The following is a 19,253-nucleotide window of genomic DNA, read 5'->3' as shown; positions in this document are numbered from 1 at the left end:
GGGCGGGGGCGTCAGAAGCAGGGTGGTCGCAACAATGACAGCGAAAATAATAACAATAAAAAAATTAACTGCAAGTGCAAAAAATGGCGCGCAAATTAAAAAGAATAAAAATCCAATGAAAATTGCTCTCTATAAAAATGTAAAAATGCGCCAAGCGCTGCCACAAAAGCACAGAAGAAGCAAAGAAAAAAAAGCCGGGAAAAAAGGAAAAAATCAAAATAAAAATTAAAAGAAGCTGTGGTAAAAAAAAATGTATATATATACGAAAAACGCATGGAAAAATAATATAAAATACAAATAAGTATAAAAAGCCGAATGCGGAGGTACAGTAGAACCAAATGAAAAGAAACTGTAAGCAAACGGTGCTGAAAATGCGCAATTGTTTATGGCAGGGAGAGTGGCGTGTAGGACGGCTCTGAAAAGTGGGTGGTTGCATGGTAGGTGCTTGTGAGGGGCTGGGGCTGGGGCTGACTGCCCGACGGCGCCTCTGGCTCAATGTGCGTGGCGTGTATTGGAGTGTACTTGAGGGGTAGAGAGGCAGGGGCATTGCCAAAACGATGGCCAGGGGGGATGTGGGCATGTGTATTTGGTGTTTTTGGATGGGTAATGGCTTGGGGTTGGTTCACTGGGTGGGTGGCTGTGTGGGTGGTCTTGCGAGAATCAAAGGCTGGCCTTGTTGTCTGCTAGGCATGTGGAAAATCAGCGCCAGACCAAACGGAGCGTACTGTGGAGACAGACAGAGAAGGGGGTAGCCGAGGTAGAGGGGGAGGGAGAGTGGGTGGTAGGGAGAGCGGGATGAAGAGAGAGCGAGAGAGAGAGAGAGACAGCGGGCACAATATGTTTCCAATGTGGCACATTTAATATTAACTTTTCGAATTTATTTTTATTTCCGCCTGGCGCAAAATACATTTGTTGCCTGCAACTGTATCTGTGCCAGTATCTGTGCCAGTATCTGTGTGTCCTGTGTCTGCGTATGAGTATATCTGTATATTTGTATATCTGTATGTGCTGCGTGTGTGCGCGTGCATGTGTGCCACATTCATTTCGCTTCATTTCTCGCTTTCTTGCAGGAAATTACAGCATGTAATTTGCATTCAGTTGTAAAGTGAAATGGAATAATTTCACGAAGCTGCCGCCATTGATGGCTTCTCTCTCTCTTCTTCGCATACATATCTTCCTCTGTCTTTATTTGTGTGTTGTGTGTGGTGTGTGTGTGTGTGTTTTAATTTCTCAATCATTCAATCATGCATTCTCGCAGGCATTCGCCAGCCTCAGCCTCAGCTTCAGCCTCAGCATCAGCATGTGCCTCTGTGTCCCCATCGATTCTCTGCTCTTTCTCGATGTGCACAAATTTGACATGCTTTTAGCCAACAACAATACATGTAAGCCTTCATGCTCCATCCCCAACCGCATTCCCCTCCACACACACCAGTGTCGTGTGTGAGTGTGTGTGTGTGTGTGTGTGTGGGGCGGAAGTTGACACTTTCGAGTCTATCGGAGGGGCTGAAGGATGGCAGCGGAAACAGAAACAGCCGTCGTCAGGACATCCAACCCAATCCAACCGCCTTTTGCGCCAGACCCCCAGGAAAAGAGACTCTCCAGCCACTACCTCGCATTCTTTCCCAACATCTACTACTTCTTTTTTCCATCTTCCCCTAACGTCTCTCCCGCAACGGTGAATTTCTTGTTAGCCTCAATTGCTCTTGGCTTGAATGGGAAACATTCAAGGGATCTCCCGGGAAACAGAACTACACAGAAATAAAAATAGTAAAGAATCAGTTATGGATAAGCAAACAGGGCTTTAAGCTGTTATGACACTACACTTTGCTAAATTTACTGCGAGGACAGAGAGAGATAGCACGATAGACATCGATAAATTGAACATTTTTGTATTTTTAACTTGCTTATTAATCTTGTGAAGAAGCCCACCCACGTTGGTGATTCTTTGCATAATTACATGGAACTTGCCACTTGAACCAGGGTTTCTGGATACGAGCGGCTGCAGTAGGGGACATTCCCTGAGACCGTATATGTTTAAATCTAATATACTTGTCATTTGTTGTTTACTTTTTCTTCTTCTTTAATTTTTTTATAAAGTTTAAACACTGTACTATAATATTATACAAGACACATAGGCACCAAGCCAGTAAAATTGGTTCTGAAAATTGCAACAATTGATAATCTCTGCCGCAGCGCTGCTCGCTATCGCTGCTTTGCAGCTAGTCCAGCTTTAAAGTCGAATGTCATACAGCTATTGGTAGTTTTTAATCGCTGATTATTCAGCTGTGCATCTGGCAAAAAAAACATTTACTCAACCAACCGAATGATGACAAGAAAGTGCTCAAGATCCACGCTAAATGGCTAAATCTATTCCATAAATGAAGGAATGGATGGCACAGCTGAGAAAGAGAGACAAAAGGAGAAGAAATATTGAGGAACTTTAACATGAAGATAGCGACTAACATTGTAGTATAAGTTAATAAAGTCAAGTTCGATAAATAGTTATTTTTTTACCAAAATACTTTTGTGAAGTGATCGTTTTCCTTAGATATATATTGTTTTCGAAGACATGTTTACGTTATCGCTGCTAGCGAATAGTCGATGGACTACTCCCAATATTTCAGTTTGTTTCTTCTTCAATTTTACTCCATATTCCATGCTTATTTCAGACGCTTATCCCTCCATTTGATCGAACTTATGCACTCCTGTAAATCCAATCCCAAGGACGGTGATATGGAGGAAGGGCGGGAGAGTAAGGGGAACACCAATAATCCAATTTGCTCCTCACCTTTGCCTTCTAACGAAGCTATGGAAGGGACAGGAACGCATTCGATGCGAGCAAACTGCAAAATGGAGGTGGTATCTCCCTGTCGCACTCCCACACTCTGCCCTCCTTTGCACCCACTGGAGCCGGGGGAAGTGTATATAGAAAAGCCATTTTAAGAAAGAAATCAAATTAAGTGCCTCGGGGCCGCCATTTTGAGCATACGCTATATCAAATTATGGCCCACAGAGAGAAAGAGAAGGAGCATGCACCAGAGAAGGAGAGAATGAGAGAGAGAGAGAGAGAGAAGGAAAGATAGTGAAAATCCATTTTATCGTTAAATGGCCAACAGACGGGTCCACGCCAGCGAATGCTCATTTGGAGTTTAAATTTTTAATTGAAATTACAAATTGATGCCAGCCGCGTCCTCCTCAAAATCTCCACAACATTCCCCTCTCTCTCCTCATTCCCTTTCCCACCACCTCAACAGAATCCATCAACGAGGGAAAACCATCCAAGAGCACAATCTCGCAATGAGGGATACAGATATAGGGATAACTATACCGAGAGCATATACATATACGTACATATGTATCTGAAAGAGACTACACACATAATGATGGCGCGAATGATTGAGTTCAGGTCATCAAAACACCATTCCATCCATCTTTATATGAAGGTGATGCTGACTAGGACTGTATTCTATAGCCTAGCTAATACATCCTTCGATGTGTGGTAGGCACTAGGCCATATCAAAAATACCCCCTGCCAGGCTGTAAAGAGAGACGAAACAGGGAGAGGAGCTGTTACCGCGGTGCCGTTTGTTGCTGCTGAGCTCAGCTGAGGTCAGATTCGCATTTAATACCGACACGCTTCGTTCATTATTAACAGCTGATGCGGACGCCAGGAGAGTGGAAAAAAGACAGGGGAGGGAGGGACTGATACTGAGTCTGAGACTGGGCATAGTATTGACAGTTATTTAAGAGAACAAAAGCGTAATTTAGAGTGGTGCCAAAAGCCTCCCGCAACACGGGCTCACAGGACTCTCTACAATTTGCAGCAGTCGACTGGTCGAATGCATTCGAATGGAGCTCTTAGCGCTGGAAAGCTGGCAGTGCCTTTGAACAAAAGCACATGCACATGTGTGTGTGAGTTTGTGATTGTGTCAGTGCAATAAATATGCAACATAGGGGCGGCAGTGAGAGCCAGAGCCAGAGCCAGAGCCAGAGCCAGAGCAGAGCGGTCGGGAGTAAGGGGAATGGAGGCGGAGATACAGCGTGAAATGCCAATTACAGTTTTTACAAGGTATCAGAGCACGGAAAAGAGTAAACAAAGCATCCCCGACCATCGATTAAATGGAAAATCTGCGATTATCACAGTAGGGCATTTTTTGGAGCAAAAGAGGAGCAAAACGATGGAAAAAGTCCCAATGGCCCGCCACCGGAACAGCTCTCTCTCTCTCTAAGTGGAACTTCTCGGAGTAGACATGAATTTTGGCCATTCGAGCACCGGTTACGTTAGGCTTAAGCGATCGCAGAGGAGTTTCTTCTCTAAAACATGATAGATTTTAATTATTTTTTTGTTATATAGCTGATGCTTTAGGGTAGGGTGTTTAGTTAAGGGCATTTATTTTTAATTTTTATGCAGTTCTGTTGAAGAGTGGCTTAACAAACTATCGTGGATGGTATCCTTCTTTTTATACATCTTTTGTAGGGCTTCGGGTTCCAGGGTAACCAAAGCGGCAACTAAAACGGTAATCCTGTTACCACTAAGATGGGATTGGCTTCTGTAGCTTCTGTGGGAAACATTGCTGTTGCTGTTTATACGTAGAGCCTTTTCACCCGTTCACACCTGTTGCTCTTCTAAGGTGCGTATGGGGCTGGGGAAATTTCAATTAAACTTCTTCTTCTTGTTTTGGGCTTGAAATGTTTTGTTTAACACCTTCACGTGATTCCGGCATTTATTAAATTGCTTTGTACTTTGGAGCCATTTCCGTTTCGCTGCACGACAGCAGCCAAACATGCGACGTGACGAATGCTAATGCAGTGAGGCAAGGGGCAAGTGGCAAGTGGCAAGTGGCAAGTGGCGCTCTGCTGTGAGGGGATTGAGGTCGGTAGAGGTACGGCTACCTCGGCGCAGAATACAATAAAATTAATGAGACGCATTCACAAATGCAGCATTCTGGAGCAGGAGTTGGAAGTGGCGTCCATACTCCTCCTATTCCATTCCATTCCATTCCTATTCGTACTTTTTTCAACGAGTACCTTTATCCAGTCCGTATCAACGAAAATTTGTCTTTTATATTATGCGCATCTCTGTGCCAAAAACACTGGTGCTGTGCGTGGGCTGAGGACTGAAGACTGAGGTGTGTTTCTGTGGTGCTGTTACTGTGGAGATGGAGCTGTGGAGCTGTGGAGGTGTGGAGTCTTGCTGGGTGGCAGGGAGGACATGTACAAGGTGCACATGTCCCGGGTACAACGGCGTATTTTAAAATGCGACGCATGACTTTCATTTCACGTTGTTTACTTCGCATGCGGTCGCGTGATTTTCATACGGGGGCATCTCCAGATCACTGCCACTGCCACTGAATGCGGGGCGGGGATAGTGGGATGGGGACGGTTGGGCCGGAGACTGTGAGACTGTGGGGCTTGGGGCAAGGGGCGAGGCCGCGGCACGATGCGGCACGTGTCAACTGTTGGAAATGGGTTTTTAAGGCGCCGCAACGTATGCCACAGTTTCTTTGGCTACAACTTTTGTTTCAATTACGATTACCTGTTACCACCCTTAAGGCCATGTCCTCGTCCTCCTGCCCCACCTCTCCCCACCTGTTACCACCCTTAAGGCCATATCTTTTCCTCTCCTTAGTGCATTTGCATGGATTGTCACGCTTCGTGGCTCCTGGGCTCCTTGGCTCCTTGGCTCCTGTGCTCGTGACCCCCCGAAAGTCCACGATCCCGACAAATAAGTTTGCCTATGTATTTTAATGATTATCTGTGTTGTTAATACGTGGCCAGTGTTGGTAAGCACTGCTGTTGGCTCTTGGCAAGGTTTTTGGGAATGAGCGAGAAATGTTAGAGTTGATTAATACTCGTATGTAACCCTAATAACCATTGGGATGGGAAACCCCATGAAGGCGACAGTGCGATATAATGATTATGAATTATAATAATTGTATCTCTTTGCAGACCACTCCAAACTTTCTAATCATTTCACTGCCGAAATGGATAACTCAATCGGATCAATACTACATCAAATAACATCGACAGGACGCCCCTTCCATTTGTGGGTAGGACTCGCAACAACCTACTGACAATAAGTTTAATTACAAAACTGCATCTTGAATGCTGAATGGCTGTATCTTGATTGGGATATCAATAGTTCGCCAGAGATGTATCCCGTTTGCCATTTCTATTTTCTTTGGAATGAAGTGAGCATGACAAATGACTGCGATCAATGGTAAGTTATCCGATTAATGGCGATTGGCAGATATCATCGGGCTGCGCAAAGTGGAAGGATATTCCCAAAACAGCGAGAAGAAGGGCAGCGGTGGCTACCGCCCATAAAGAAACCACATAATCCAACTATTCCAAGTGATATAACTTTTCTGTTTCGGAATCTGGAATGTGTACTCCCCTGAATCCGTCATCGGAGCCAATTGTGCAGTATCCCGCCAGGTGTGACAGATTAGCCAATTTCGGGAGCGGCAGGTAGCGATAAAACGTCAAAATATGTAAACGTTAATCAGTTAATAGCCAATATAAAGTGATGAATATGCGATGACATTACATTTGTTTGCCCTTGGAGATGGGCTTTATACGATAGTACTGAGGGTGCTAGAGGGTGTTCCATGGTAATCTTCTCTGTCCTTTCTCTCTCTATATCTATTTGCCCCTCTCATTATTCCAGTGGTTGGTTTTCCCCTGAAATCTAATACTTTGCAAGTTTTTTAGCATCGAAATCTGTGCAACCTTCTTTAAAGTCGCGTTCAACCAAAAATGACGGGAAACCAAAATATTTATTTATTTTTCATATTTTTGGGAAAAGCCATGGCCTCACACATTTCATCAAGTGTCCTTTGTGTGTGTGTGTGTGTGTGTGCATGTGCGAGTGTGTGTATCTGTGTCCACGTGACATATTATACACCTAAATGCCTCCGGAGCCGTTTGACTCCGATTTCGGTCTGCGGCCAAGTGAAATTTATATGCCCAGACATAATGAACTTGGAGCACTGGCACGTACACCCCGTGCCCGTACTCTCAGGACACTGCCACTGCCACTGCCACTACCCCTACTAGGGGTATCCTGTCGCTATCTCTGTCTGTTTCGATGTGCCTTCTTCTGTCTCACTCACTCCTCCTTTCTCCCTATGTTTCTGTGGAAGTTTGGTAACATTTCACTTTGGCCCAAAGTGCAGTTTGGCTGGTTGACTTGGCCTCGACTGTGTGGGTCTCAGTGTGTTGGTCCTTTAGGCAATTCATGGCTGCCCCACAGGGAAGTGTGGTTAGAGCGAAGGGGGTAAATGGTGAGGGGGGCCTAAGTGGAGAGAGCAGGAGAGCAGGAGCTGTCCCCTCCTTGGACAGTACTTGCCAATGCATTCGGTGAAACATAAATAAACTGTGCCGTGAGGACTCCCATCATCCTGGACTATCTCCGTCCCCCTGCAGAACTCAGTCCACAAAATTCCTCAGGCCCCACATCCCCATCCTTTGTAATGCACCCTCCTGCCTCAGCGCTCAGCGCTCAGCGCTCCTTGCTGCTTCCAGCTCCATCACGGATCTCTGTGTGCGAGGGAAAACAGCATGAAAATCATATTATAAATAAATTATGCAATTATAATTACACAAGAAAACTACTTGGGGCAAAACAGTTTACACCCACACATAGATAGACGGAAAAGTAGACGGGAGGGACACACACACAGCACCAGGAGCAAGAATCCCCATGTGTAGTCCTTGTTTCAGGCTAAAAATGCTCAAAGTTGTCATGCCAGGCGCGTGAAGCTTTTCCCTCCCACACACACACACGCAGAAGACTCTCTTCATCCGAGAGTCTCTCATGTGTGAGTGTGTGTGTGTCTGTAGGAGTATAGAGTGCCCGAGTGCCTGGGCACAAATAGCACAAGTACAGGAAAATAATTACATTTTACGTGTTCCTATTAATCTTGCTGAGTTTTTAGTTTCAGTTTTAGTTTTTCCCACTAATTCACTTGCTACCCATCTCTTTCTCTTTCGCTTTGCTCTTTCTCTCTCCCCTCTCTCCTCTCTCCCGGCGCCCCTCTCACTCTCTCTCCCCCTCTCTTGCACTGTTTGCAATTGGTTGTGCCGCAGTGGCCAGTCTACCTTGGTCCGGGGCGTCCTGTCTTCACCCTTTTACAAATTCAATTTTCTTCGTTCAGTTTGCTTTTTACTTTACTTTGCTCCACTCTAGTGGTCGGTCTCGGGCTCCCTCCCCCTCGGAAAACTTTGAAGCGAGTGGTTGCTGTGGGGCTTGGGTCTGGGTCTGGGTCTGGGCTTGTATCGATAGATGGATATGTGCACACACGAGTACATACATATATTCCTTTTAGTTAATCACTTAGATGGGACATCGGAGCACCAGGAGTACTTAGAGAACGGGACGACAGGTGCCATGGATCTCCTCTTGAAATAGGTTTAGACTTAAAGTCAGAAACAAGCTAAAAAAAGTAACTGTAAATAAAGACTTCAGATATACGTATCCCTATAAATGTATCATTTATATATAAGACATGAAGTCTTACGATACATGATATCTCAAAAATAAATTGATATTTCTTAAAATGAGACAATATGAAGACACCGACTCGACTTTTATGCTGATCAAGAATATGAATATCAAGAATATCAAGGAGCGAGTGAGCCGGGGGCTGGTTGTCAAGTGAGGCGAGTGCTTAATGGTCTTGCCCCTCATGAAAAATATATTTTTGTAGTATCAATGTACGAATTTAGGTCATTAGATATTCAGATGATTAATGAGGCTGATTAAAATATGAAAATGTTTGGTATAGAGATCTAATATACAATACAAGATAGAAGGCATACCAACAAAACAATCTTTTGATGGATCATAATACCTTCCGCAAGAGTTCAAAAAAGGTTATGTGAGATGTTTGTAGAATTCGTCGAGCACTGATATAAAGGCCACATGGATTCAATCAAATATGACAACTAAGTATCGTACATTTTATGATCAATAATATATTTACCTACATATGTATATACTTGTAGGAAGGGTATCCTCGAACCAAATTTGAGGGAAAAAAGCGGATCCAGAGCAGCATACTCGTAAAACCATTTTCAGCTTTCAGTTGATTTCAGTTTTGTCAGGGGCAACCGTAATGGGTTTCCGGGAAAGTCCCTTCGGAGGGCTGGGCGATGAATGGCTATGTGTGTGTGTGCGTGTATGTGTCAGTAGCCATGATGTTGCATGCAACTAATTATGCTTTTTACCATTCGGTGGTTTGCTCTTTTGCCACTTAGCAACAACATAAGCCGCTTAACCCACTAAAGCCACAGGATACACGCACACTTGGATAGCAAGGGATATTCTCACATACATCCGCAGACTGGAGAGTGCTGGGTGAGTGGCGAGTGGAGAGAGAAGAGAGAGGCCACCGCAAATCTCATTAAAGTTGCTAACATGTTTCAAAATTAATTTCAGTAATTCTCCACTTGACTGCTGCTCCGGGCGAATGCCCTCCGTTCCGTTGCGTTCTGCTCATCGCATTTGTTTTGCCTCATTTTCCAGGTCTCGGCCAACTCTCGTTCGAACTTCCATTTCCATTTCCATCCCCACTCCCATTCCGGGGGCCTGCAACCTGAACGGCACCCGGAGCCGCAGTTCGAATGCAGCACAGGATAATCACATCACTCGAAAGTTTTCTTTCTGAATGGCAGCCAGCGCAATTGGATGTTGGCCCAGCGGCACAGGGACTGGAAAGGCCACCGCGAATCTGCGATACTGCGAATCATCGAATCTGCGAATCTGGGGTACAGTTATCAGGGTAATGTACTATATACAGATTTGTGTCCGGACAACACGAGCATTTTCAACAGCCAGAGTAAACCTGCAGAAAAGCCTACGGAAATTGAATTAGAAAATAAAGATAAAGATATTAATAAAGATAAGAAGATAAATAAATAAGGATAAATAAAGGAGGAGGGCTGATATTTATCCCCAAATTGGATCATATAAGCCGCAGAACAGAGCCGCCAGACTTGGATCACTACATCATAAAGCAGACTCTCGAACTCCTTGCCTTTCGCAACTTTCGTTTGTAGAAAGTAGAGCCATAAAGTAAGACCAGAAAAATCGTACATTTCCAAACAAAGTGATACAAAAGCTAATAATTAATTAGAAAAGTGCAATGCATCGTGAAACATGGATGTAGGGATTCTTCCGGGAACACATCCGGTAGACCAAGCAATAGTAGATTGGACTCGGGGGACGCGCCTTCGCCAAACTCTATACAATCGGGAATCATTTCCTCATCTTCTTCTCCTTTGCTATTAGTACGATGGAATGATCCAGAGGGAATGATGTTCGGGGGCGAGTTCTCACAGGGGAAGAACTTGGTAGAACTTAGCGAAGTGTTTCTTCTACAACTTAATCGCCAGAAAGTTGTTTTGTGGGCTGACAACAATCATATCGGGTTGACTTTCCAGATCGTCAGGGCGGCCAGTGATGGCGTACAGGTTGGAGTCCTCCTCATGGACGAGCAGCAGATACTGGCAACTGGCGATGGTCGCCCAGACTGAAGAATGAAGTGTGGTCTTCAGGACGAACAGGTCCCGCTGCACCGCCTCGGGATCCAAGTTATTTTAGCCTTGATTCATGCAACAGATGCTTGCCCGAGAATTGTTGTCTGCACAGAGGAGCCACTCAAAGTCAGGGCTGTGGAGCACCTTATGGTAGCAAGTCAGAAGGCCGCCCAGTCCATATCCCAGAGGACTGTGTGGTGGGTGCCAACTGCCGCACTCACCAGGTGCGTTCCATTCTTGTTCCAGCTCAAGGACGTCACGTATTTGTGTCCCAGGACACTCAGCAGACTCATTTTGCTGTTATTTTCCCAAATGCATAACCCTGCAGCACATCCCACGGCAAGTGTACCGGAGCTGCCGGGGCGGAAGGCAGCACACGTGATGTGCACTTGCGCGTTGTCCTGCAGCTCGAAAGCCATCCTCGTGTCAAGGGCATTGTAGAGCAGGACAGTATCGTCGAGGGTGATCAGCGCCCCGTTCATAAGGCCGGTCGGAAACGGGTGTTAGACGACGAAACGGTAATGCTGCGACTTCCAGATAGTCGTTTGGTACAACACACGCAAGTCGAAATGGACTGCATATCTTGAAAATCTCGGTATAAACATTTGGCATGATAACACTGCGGATTTCCGGGGGTCCCGAAATAATTCCGTTAATATCGATTCAACCACAGATCCAACTACGGCTCTAGTAGTATTTCTGTAACCAAGGCGACGCACCAAAGCAGATTAAACTGGAAAATCTGGAGGAGGTAGCTCGGAAAATCCTTGAAGTCCAGAAGGATCAGCAGATATTACAGAATGAGCCCCAGGACACAAAGCGAGAGATACTCCAGCGAATTGCGAGCAGCCAAGGCCAAACCAACTTCCAAACAGAGCTGCTGCACTTTTTAAAGGAGTCCAAAAAGTAACGTTTATTGTACATGTATGGATTGTTTATTATAGCCATCAATATAGCCAATTTACTAATTTAAAATTGTAAAAACTTCACAATTCAGACCAAAACTTTGTAATTTTATGCTCATCAGCTGCTTTTTTATCTACATATACATAATTACATTAAATGCATTTAATTCATCTGGCCAACATGCTGCAATTCCATGAGTCTGCAACATGGCGAACACAGATATGCAATCGATCGCAGCTTGAGTCTCTCCATCGCTCAAGAGCTTTCTTACGAAGTTGCTCTTTCAGCTCAAGCTCTCTCTTATAGAGCTCAGCCGATTAGAGATTCCAAATGAGAACTCACTGATGGAAGATCTAAGGGGCTATCAGCTCTTAATAAAGAGAAGAATGCGATATTCTCTTGAGGCCGAGGTGCTCCTCCACCGTGCGTGATCTATGGGGCTCTTGCTTGTGTTGGTTCCAGCTGGGCGAATACCTTCCGCGGGCGACAGGGACAGTTAGATGTTGGGCCGCTGCCAGCTTTCTTCTGGCCGGGAACACCGGCACCTTATAAGCAAGAGCTGGAGAGCGGCGTCAATCAGTTTTCATTATTTTTCTTTAATGGCGAATCTCATAAACGAAAATCTCAGTTGAAACCGAGTCGGACAAGAAAACCGAATGAAGTGCACATCGAATATCTAATTCGGCAGAATCCCCGAGCCATGGTACGCATCTGCTTCAAAGAGAAAAGCGTCTGAAATTTGGGGAAAATATGTGGATTCTGAAGAATCAACTATTTAAGCAAAAGCCAACAAGGCATTCCCCTCTGTTCCTGTACAGGAAGCATGGTCACCTTTGGTCCCAGTGTGGTTTATCCGATGGTCGAATAATTATATTTAAAAAGTGAATGAAGGAAAAGAAATGGGGCTCGAATTATTGGATGTTCTGATTGCTGATAGTTCATTGTATCTGCAACGTAGTAGATGGAAGACCGGAAGCACAAGTGAGCCCCAGGCGATCGCCGCAGTTGCGATTGGTTGTTTAGGAAATTCGAGACTTAGTGGTCCCGTGAAACAGTGTCAGTTGGCTTAAATTAATTAAAAGATGCCTTCCGGTAAATGAAGAATGTGCGTACGGGGGCGCCTCTAGGTCTAGTCTTATTTTTCTGTCTGCCGAAATCGAGGATAAACAAGGGGGAACTCTACATATAGACCCGATACTCAGTCAGTACTACGAAAAGTGTGTGTGGCTGCAAATTAATTTGTTCTTTCTTGCTATAATAATCCAATCTTAGCCGGATTCGGCAGTCCACAAGATATGGGCATTCTCTGCGATTCTGCGTTTTTGGTTTTCTCGTATGTTTAAGATTGTGGATGGCACAGATTTTCGTCCTTTGTGGGGGCGGAAAGGAGTGTTGCGATATTTTGAAATACACCTGAGCAGGGGCGATATCACAGGAGTGTAATTTGGTTCCTTTAGCTCTTATAATCTTTGAGAACTAGGCGCTCAGAGCGACAGACAGACAGACATGGCTCTATCGACTCGGCTATTGATGCTGATCAAGATTGTATATACTTAATGGGGTCGGAACACTTAGTTTTGGACATTTCATCCTCTTTCAGCGCATTTCTAATATTACCCTATACTCATTGACTATCGGGTGTAAAAATGCTTATACAAACAAAGCTGTAATAAGACGCCCATGCCGACATCCGAGTAACAGAAAACACCATTATTGCACGTACATTCAAAAAGGAATCAAATTCGTGAACAAAGTAAGCAAACAAATGCGTAGAATAAACTGAAGTCAGACGGAAAGGCGATCTTAGGGGTCTAGGCTTTGGATCTCCCCGCAAGGGGATCACTGACACTCCCTCCACTGGTGGGCACAGTTCATTTGAATAGCAAAATTATGGTCGTCTGACACCAGACTTCACTACCTCTCTTATCTGAAAGAAAAAGATTTCCTCACGGGAAAAGAACAGCGGCTGAAATGATCAATTGTTATACTTTACTTGACGGAGACCGCAATTTACCTCTTTGTCTTAGTTATGCTTTATCTATATCATACGACCATTAACATTACAAAAAAGGAATATCGTTTCTCTTCCGCTGCGCCGCCAACCGCTTGATTTTTATTGACTAACTTACAAATTCAATCAGATTCTGCTTGGACAAAGAATGAATCCGAATACTATACAACGTTTATTAAAAAGCATAGATTTGTACATGGAATTGATATGACAACACATCAAAGAACTTGAATTCACAAATTTATGAAAATAGGATAGTTTAAGTTAAGGAGATATGAGCTCTCGCAGGTATAAAACAACATATGTTAGCGCTACTTTGTCCGCTTTGGGAGAGATTGCTCTTAAAGCCAGTGCTGTTCAGGAATATAATATCCATATACTAATGAATCCATATATGAATGTATATGATCCCTGTGATGTTTATATGATCTATGTATCTATGTATATATCCCTTATACATGGGAGATCACAAAATTCGCTCCAATTTGGATGATTATTTTTTGCAACGATAAACAATTGGACCAAGCTTTATTTGTATGTGCGGCGAAATTGACAATTAAACGTTTCTAATGGATCCAAGAAAAATACAAATTTATTATCTTATATATGCAAATATGCACAGGAATCAAATTATTGATACCAAATTATTGGTAAGATTCTGGACTTTGGAACACCGTCTACATTTTCCTTTCGAACGAAGTTTTATAATGAAGATATCTTTATTCCTTCAGAAGTTATTCATTTATTAAGCTGGAATGGCCGAAGGCCCCACTGTGATTCGGCGATTGCCAGGCCCTCAAATTCTTAAGCATGGTACTCGTATGATACTTACATATTGTGGAAGCCGAGGGCACAAGCTTCAGGATGTTTTTTCACGTCTCTTTATTTTCGAAATTCTTCTAAAAATAATTTTTCGTAGCATTTCTTGAGACTTGCAAACTTCGTTGATGCATTTTTCTTCGGCATTAGACGCGCGTTTAAGCTTGAAACTAATTTCTAATACAAGAATTTTATCATTGTCTAGGATGAAATCAAAAGGGGAGAGATGAGTGCCGCGTAAAGGTGCCAATGGATGATTAAGAGCAGTGTCAGTGGCATCGGACTAACTCCGGCGGCACCACAGCAGGTGGCACCACCTGACTCGACTGCAGCGGGAAGAATGGAAGTCCTGCACCCGAATAGCAATGGACAGCGGAGGGGCGTCAGATGCACGACTGACTGGAGGTACGGGCCCAGCAAGAACAAGCAGCCCCTGTCTGCGCCCTCGTCCTCGACCCCAAGCATAAATACGACAGAGGTGATCTGCATCTCCGATTCCGAAAGCGAGGAACACGATTACTTGGACATGGAAGCGGACTTTCGCGCCCTGAACTCTGAATGGCATCTCGACGTGGACGTGGACGCGGAGCCTTTGGAAGGCGCAATGGCCTCCGAACATGAACCACCTGTATATGAAATGTCCCTGAGGCTGAGCAACGGCTCCGAACATCAGAAACTGGAGATCATCACCGACCTGAGTCTCTACGGTACCCTTTTTCACGACCAGGCAGTGGGTCCGAATGATTTCCAAATTCTGCAGCTTCTGTGTTCAGGAGCCTTTGGCCGTGTGTTTCTGGTGCGAAAACTAACGCGATCCGACGTGGGTGCACTCTATGCGATGAAGGTCCTGAACAAGACGGATGTGGTGAGGGAATGGCGTACTGCCGTTCACACACGCACGGAGCGCGTGCAGCCCCCGCAGCCCCTTCATCGCAAGCCTCCACTATGCATTCCAGTCCTCGTCAAAGTTGTACCTCGTGATGGACTTTGCCATAGGCGGGGAGCTGTTCACGCACCTCATACAGCAGGGGCCCTTCGACGAGGCGCGTGCTCGATTCTACATTGCAGAGTTGGTGCTGGCCCTGGAGGAGTTGCATCGCCTGGGCATCGTGTATCGCGACATCAAGCTCGAAAACATCTTGCTGGATGCAGACGGCCATGTGGTTCTCACTGACTTCGGACTGTCGAAGTTTCTCACGGCGGAGAATGCGTATCGAGCGAACAGCTTCTGTGGCACCGTGGAGTACATCGCCCCGGAGATGATTCAATCGCGGCCGAAGGGCTACGACTACGCCGTCGACTGGTGGTCCTTGGGAGTCCTTACCTTCGAGCTGCTCATCGGAGAGCCACCCTTTGGATCCAAGCTCGAGAATCGGCAAATCGTTCGACGCATACAAGAGTGTCAGCCGTTGACCCCTGGGCAGCCACTTCACGAGCGGGGCATACGGAAGGTGCCACATTGCGGTGGATGGCCCCACCAACATGATCTTCATGGCCAAGGTTGTCCCGCTGTCCAAGTTTCGGGTCTCCGAGGTGGATGCCCTGATCTCCTGCGCCCTGGACAGCTCGGGCCTTCGAAAACATACCAACATTGTTACCTACTATCAAACGTTCCGCGACAAATGCGACGTCTGGATTCTCACGAAGTTCCTGTGCGGCGAGGAGCTCACCGGGCCCATTTTCCGCAACCAGCTGGATGAGGACGCCTGCCGTGCGATCATCCGCCAGATTGTTCAGGCCTTGCGCCATGTCCACTCTAAGAAGTTCATCCATGGGGACGTGAAACCCGAGAATGTAGTGTTTGTGGGCAGCAAGGATCTGTCTGTCAATCTGGTTGACTTTGGCAATGCCTGGTGAGGGTCCTTCATATTTCTAAGCCATTTCTTCGAGTATAACCTTTTATAATCTACAGCTACAACAGCACCTTCCAGAGCTGGAAGGACTCGCCGCGCTACACGGTCAACTATGCTTCCCCCGAGCTACTTTCGGACCTGCATTTGGTGACCTACTCGCCTGCTGTCGACGTCTACAGCCTGGGTGCCATGCTGTACACCATGTTGGTGGGTCACGCTCCCTTTCGCCGGGACCAGGCGGATCACGTGGATCACAGCTGCAACGCCCATGTGGTCCTGAAGATGCGCATCCAGTTAGAGTCCTTCAATCAGCAATCTGAGCGCTGGCTTAGTGCTAGCTCAGCCTTTAAGCAGCTGGTGATCTGGTGCCTTCAACGGAGTCCCGTTGACCGTCCGAATCTGGAGGAAGTTCTCGCCAGCGAGTGGATGTCAGCAGCAGCGATCAGTGATTGACATCAAGCAAAGATCGATAGAAAAGAACAAAAAAAAACAAATTAAGAATAGGACAGGAGTAGAACTCACCTTGACTCAAAGTAGGAAGATATGAATGATATTTTATGTATGTATACATGTACTTTATCCAGTGAAGATATGCATACAATCACAGCTACATTTGAACATAAAATTAAATTGTATTTAGTCATAATGTTAAATCTGAGAATAAGAAACGGATGTTCGCCAAATCAAGATTATTTAAAATACAAACCAATCCCTACAGAACACGCGCAGAAACCCTATGTAGTAAGTGGTCTGAGGTGGAAGTTCAAGAAATAATTTACGACATAAATGTGCATATGTATATGCATGTACAATTGTGAGCAGCTGATCTAAAACACTTTCTGCGATACCAATGGCTTTCTGTGGATGGAAGCGGGGGGTGCGTCTGAGGATGGGTCCCGGAGGAGTCTGCAGCATTAAAATCTGAACAATTTTGCGAGTTGCCTTTGATGCGGAAACGGAACATCAAAAAGATGTACTGTCAACACACATTCATTGTCTACGTCTCCCTGTGTGCTGGCCACATTATTAACTCGGAAGAATAAACTCGACTCCACTCGCCACGCTTCGGTTCGCCTCGCCTCGCCACTCTATGCCTCCAAGGCTGGGGCGTGACCAGGATTAGGTGCGGTGACTCATGGCAAACTTTTGCATATTTGTTAAATACTTTAATTAATAATTTAGCGGCAGAGGGGTGGGGATGCGGCTGGGCGTGAGGCTGGGGGTGGGGGTTAGGGAACAAGACAGAGAGCAGAAGTTGAGCAAACAACTAACAAAAGATCAAGGATTATGCGTGCTTCGTGTGTGCCTGGGATGCGGTGGGGGCGGGGGCCCCTGACTCGACCCAGGACTCGGCGCTGTAATAAAAGGAAGACAAAGAAGATTAGACCAAGCGGAGCAGGAGGTGGAACAGGAGATGGCTGCCTGATGAGTTTAATTATTTGAATGCCTCAGCTCTCACAGAGCACAGAGCAGAAAGCCATAGACACACACGAGTCAGGGTTGCCCTGGCCAAACAAAAGGCAGCTGCTTTTGTCACATGCACACGCCTGGCCCTGGGGTCCAAACGCGAGACACACAGCCCACATCCACCAGCTTCTAGGACAGGATATTTTTGTCATTCCGTAGATTACTTACGAGTATATCTTGGTGCCAGGAATGAACCGGAATCTTTTTAAGTTACAAAAATGTTCTATACACCTACATATATGTATGTACTAAATAGTGCATACATATGTACATATGTTGACTTTAAGTCTTTAAAAACAGATAATTATATTTTGATGCCAATAGGGAAAGCAACGACATTTGAGAAATCAACCAAAATATTATTCCTAATTAATTATTCTCAATTTAATTTTTGATTTTGCCAATTCAAGGTCCGAGTCCCTCCAAGTTTCCAGCCATTTCTTTGTAACTTTTACCACGCACCACGATATCCATCGCTGGGATGTGGCGCACCATAAAAAATTAACTATAAAAAGACACTAGCTAAGTTCCTCTAATTGTTAATGCCTCAAACGGTCCTTTATATTCTGTTGTTTTTTATAAGATTCGTTTAAGTTTGTACTCCCTGCATTTTAAAAACGGAAAATGGAAGCGTCTAATTTTTGCGATTACAAAAGTAAATCGGAAATTTCTTGCAAAAGTTAAAACCGGAGACCGAACGGAGTTACACATGTCTTGCCTCTCACACAGAGTGTTTTTAATTTGGCCAAACTCCCCCTTCACACAACTGCTGTGCTCTGTTTCCTCTGGCTGGGCAACACCTGGATCGGGCTACCTCCGTCAGCTCCCGAATCGTCCTGCACCATTGCGCCCTGCGTCCTGCGCTCGAGCCCTCGCCACTCTATTCAAATGTATCCCCATTTTGCTTCCACTTGACGATGGGAGCTCCCAGCCCGCACCTAGCGGGTGAGTCGGGGAACTTAATTTGGTCACACACAATTGATTCTTTTACAGGTGCTCTTACTCTCACCTAGCCACCCACGGACAGCCGTAAACACACACAGGTTGGCCCTTGAAGAGAGCTGTATGCAGCTGCAGTTGGAGTTGGAGCTGGGTTGGTGTTAGGGGAGGACAGGAAATCGGACCTAGAGTTGGAGATCGGGCAGGAATAGGAACCGGACCAAGCGGAAGAAGCCAACGTGGACGTTTGTGGTGTTTGGTGCCTGGTGCAGCCTTGTAATTTGTGGTTAAAACAATGCAATTAATTTGACATCAAGTGAAGGGGCATCACTACTCCACTCTTGGCCATCTTGGAGGTCATTATATCTGCTCCGTTGTCACCACATGTCTCCGATCCCGGCTTCGAAGCGGTGCGATGCCGCACCAAAGGAGCCATACCTTGTGGCCATTTTGGAATGGATGAAATATGTATTAAGCGGCTCATCAGGTCAACATATACATATAAGAGATTCAGGATGTATTTGAGCATGATGTGAAATACAGAAGTGAAACCCTTCGAAAGATTTCAACAAGAAGCATTCCTGTAGGCATTTCTAAGACAAAGTATGCACTAAAGGAACTCTTGTTTTTATCCATTTGGATCCCAGGCAGGAATGCAGCCCTCCTCCCGCACAACCGAACGAGGAGCGCTGCCGTATGACGCGCGACGCGTAAAC

General features: G+C 45.4%; 1 long non-coding RNA gene and 1 pseudogene across 1 annotated transcript; both read left to right on the top strand.

Annotated features, from left to right (window-relative positions):
- Window positions 1–8,689: 8,689 nt before the first annotated feature.
- LOC117186710 lies at window positions 8,690–9,904 on the top strand. Its single transcript, XR_004471648.1, has 3 exons — window positions 8,690–8,953; window positions 9,010–9,361; window positions 9,530–9,904. It is a non-coding gene; the product is annotated as an uncharacterized LOC117186710 (long non-coding RNA).
- Window positions 9,905–14,508: 4,604 nt separating this feature from the next.
- LOC108165267 lies at window positions 14,509–16,841 on the top strand (annotated as a pseudogene).
- The last annotated feature ends 2,412 nt before the right edge of the window (window positions 16,842–19,253 follow it).

The sequence above is a fragment of the Drosophila miranda genome, chromosome XR, assembly GCF_003369915.1.
Source record: "Drosophila miranda strain MSH22 chromosome XR, D.miranda_PacBio2.1, whole genome shotgun sequence".
NCBI lineage: Eukaryota > Metazoa > Arthropoda > Insecta > Diptera > Drosophilidae > Drosophila > Drosophila miranda.
This window is presented reverse-complemented; position numbering and strand designations above follow the sequence as displayed.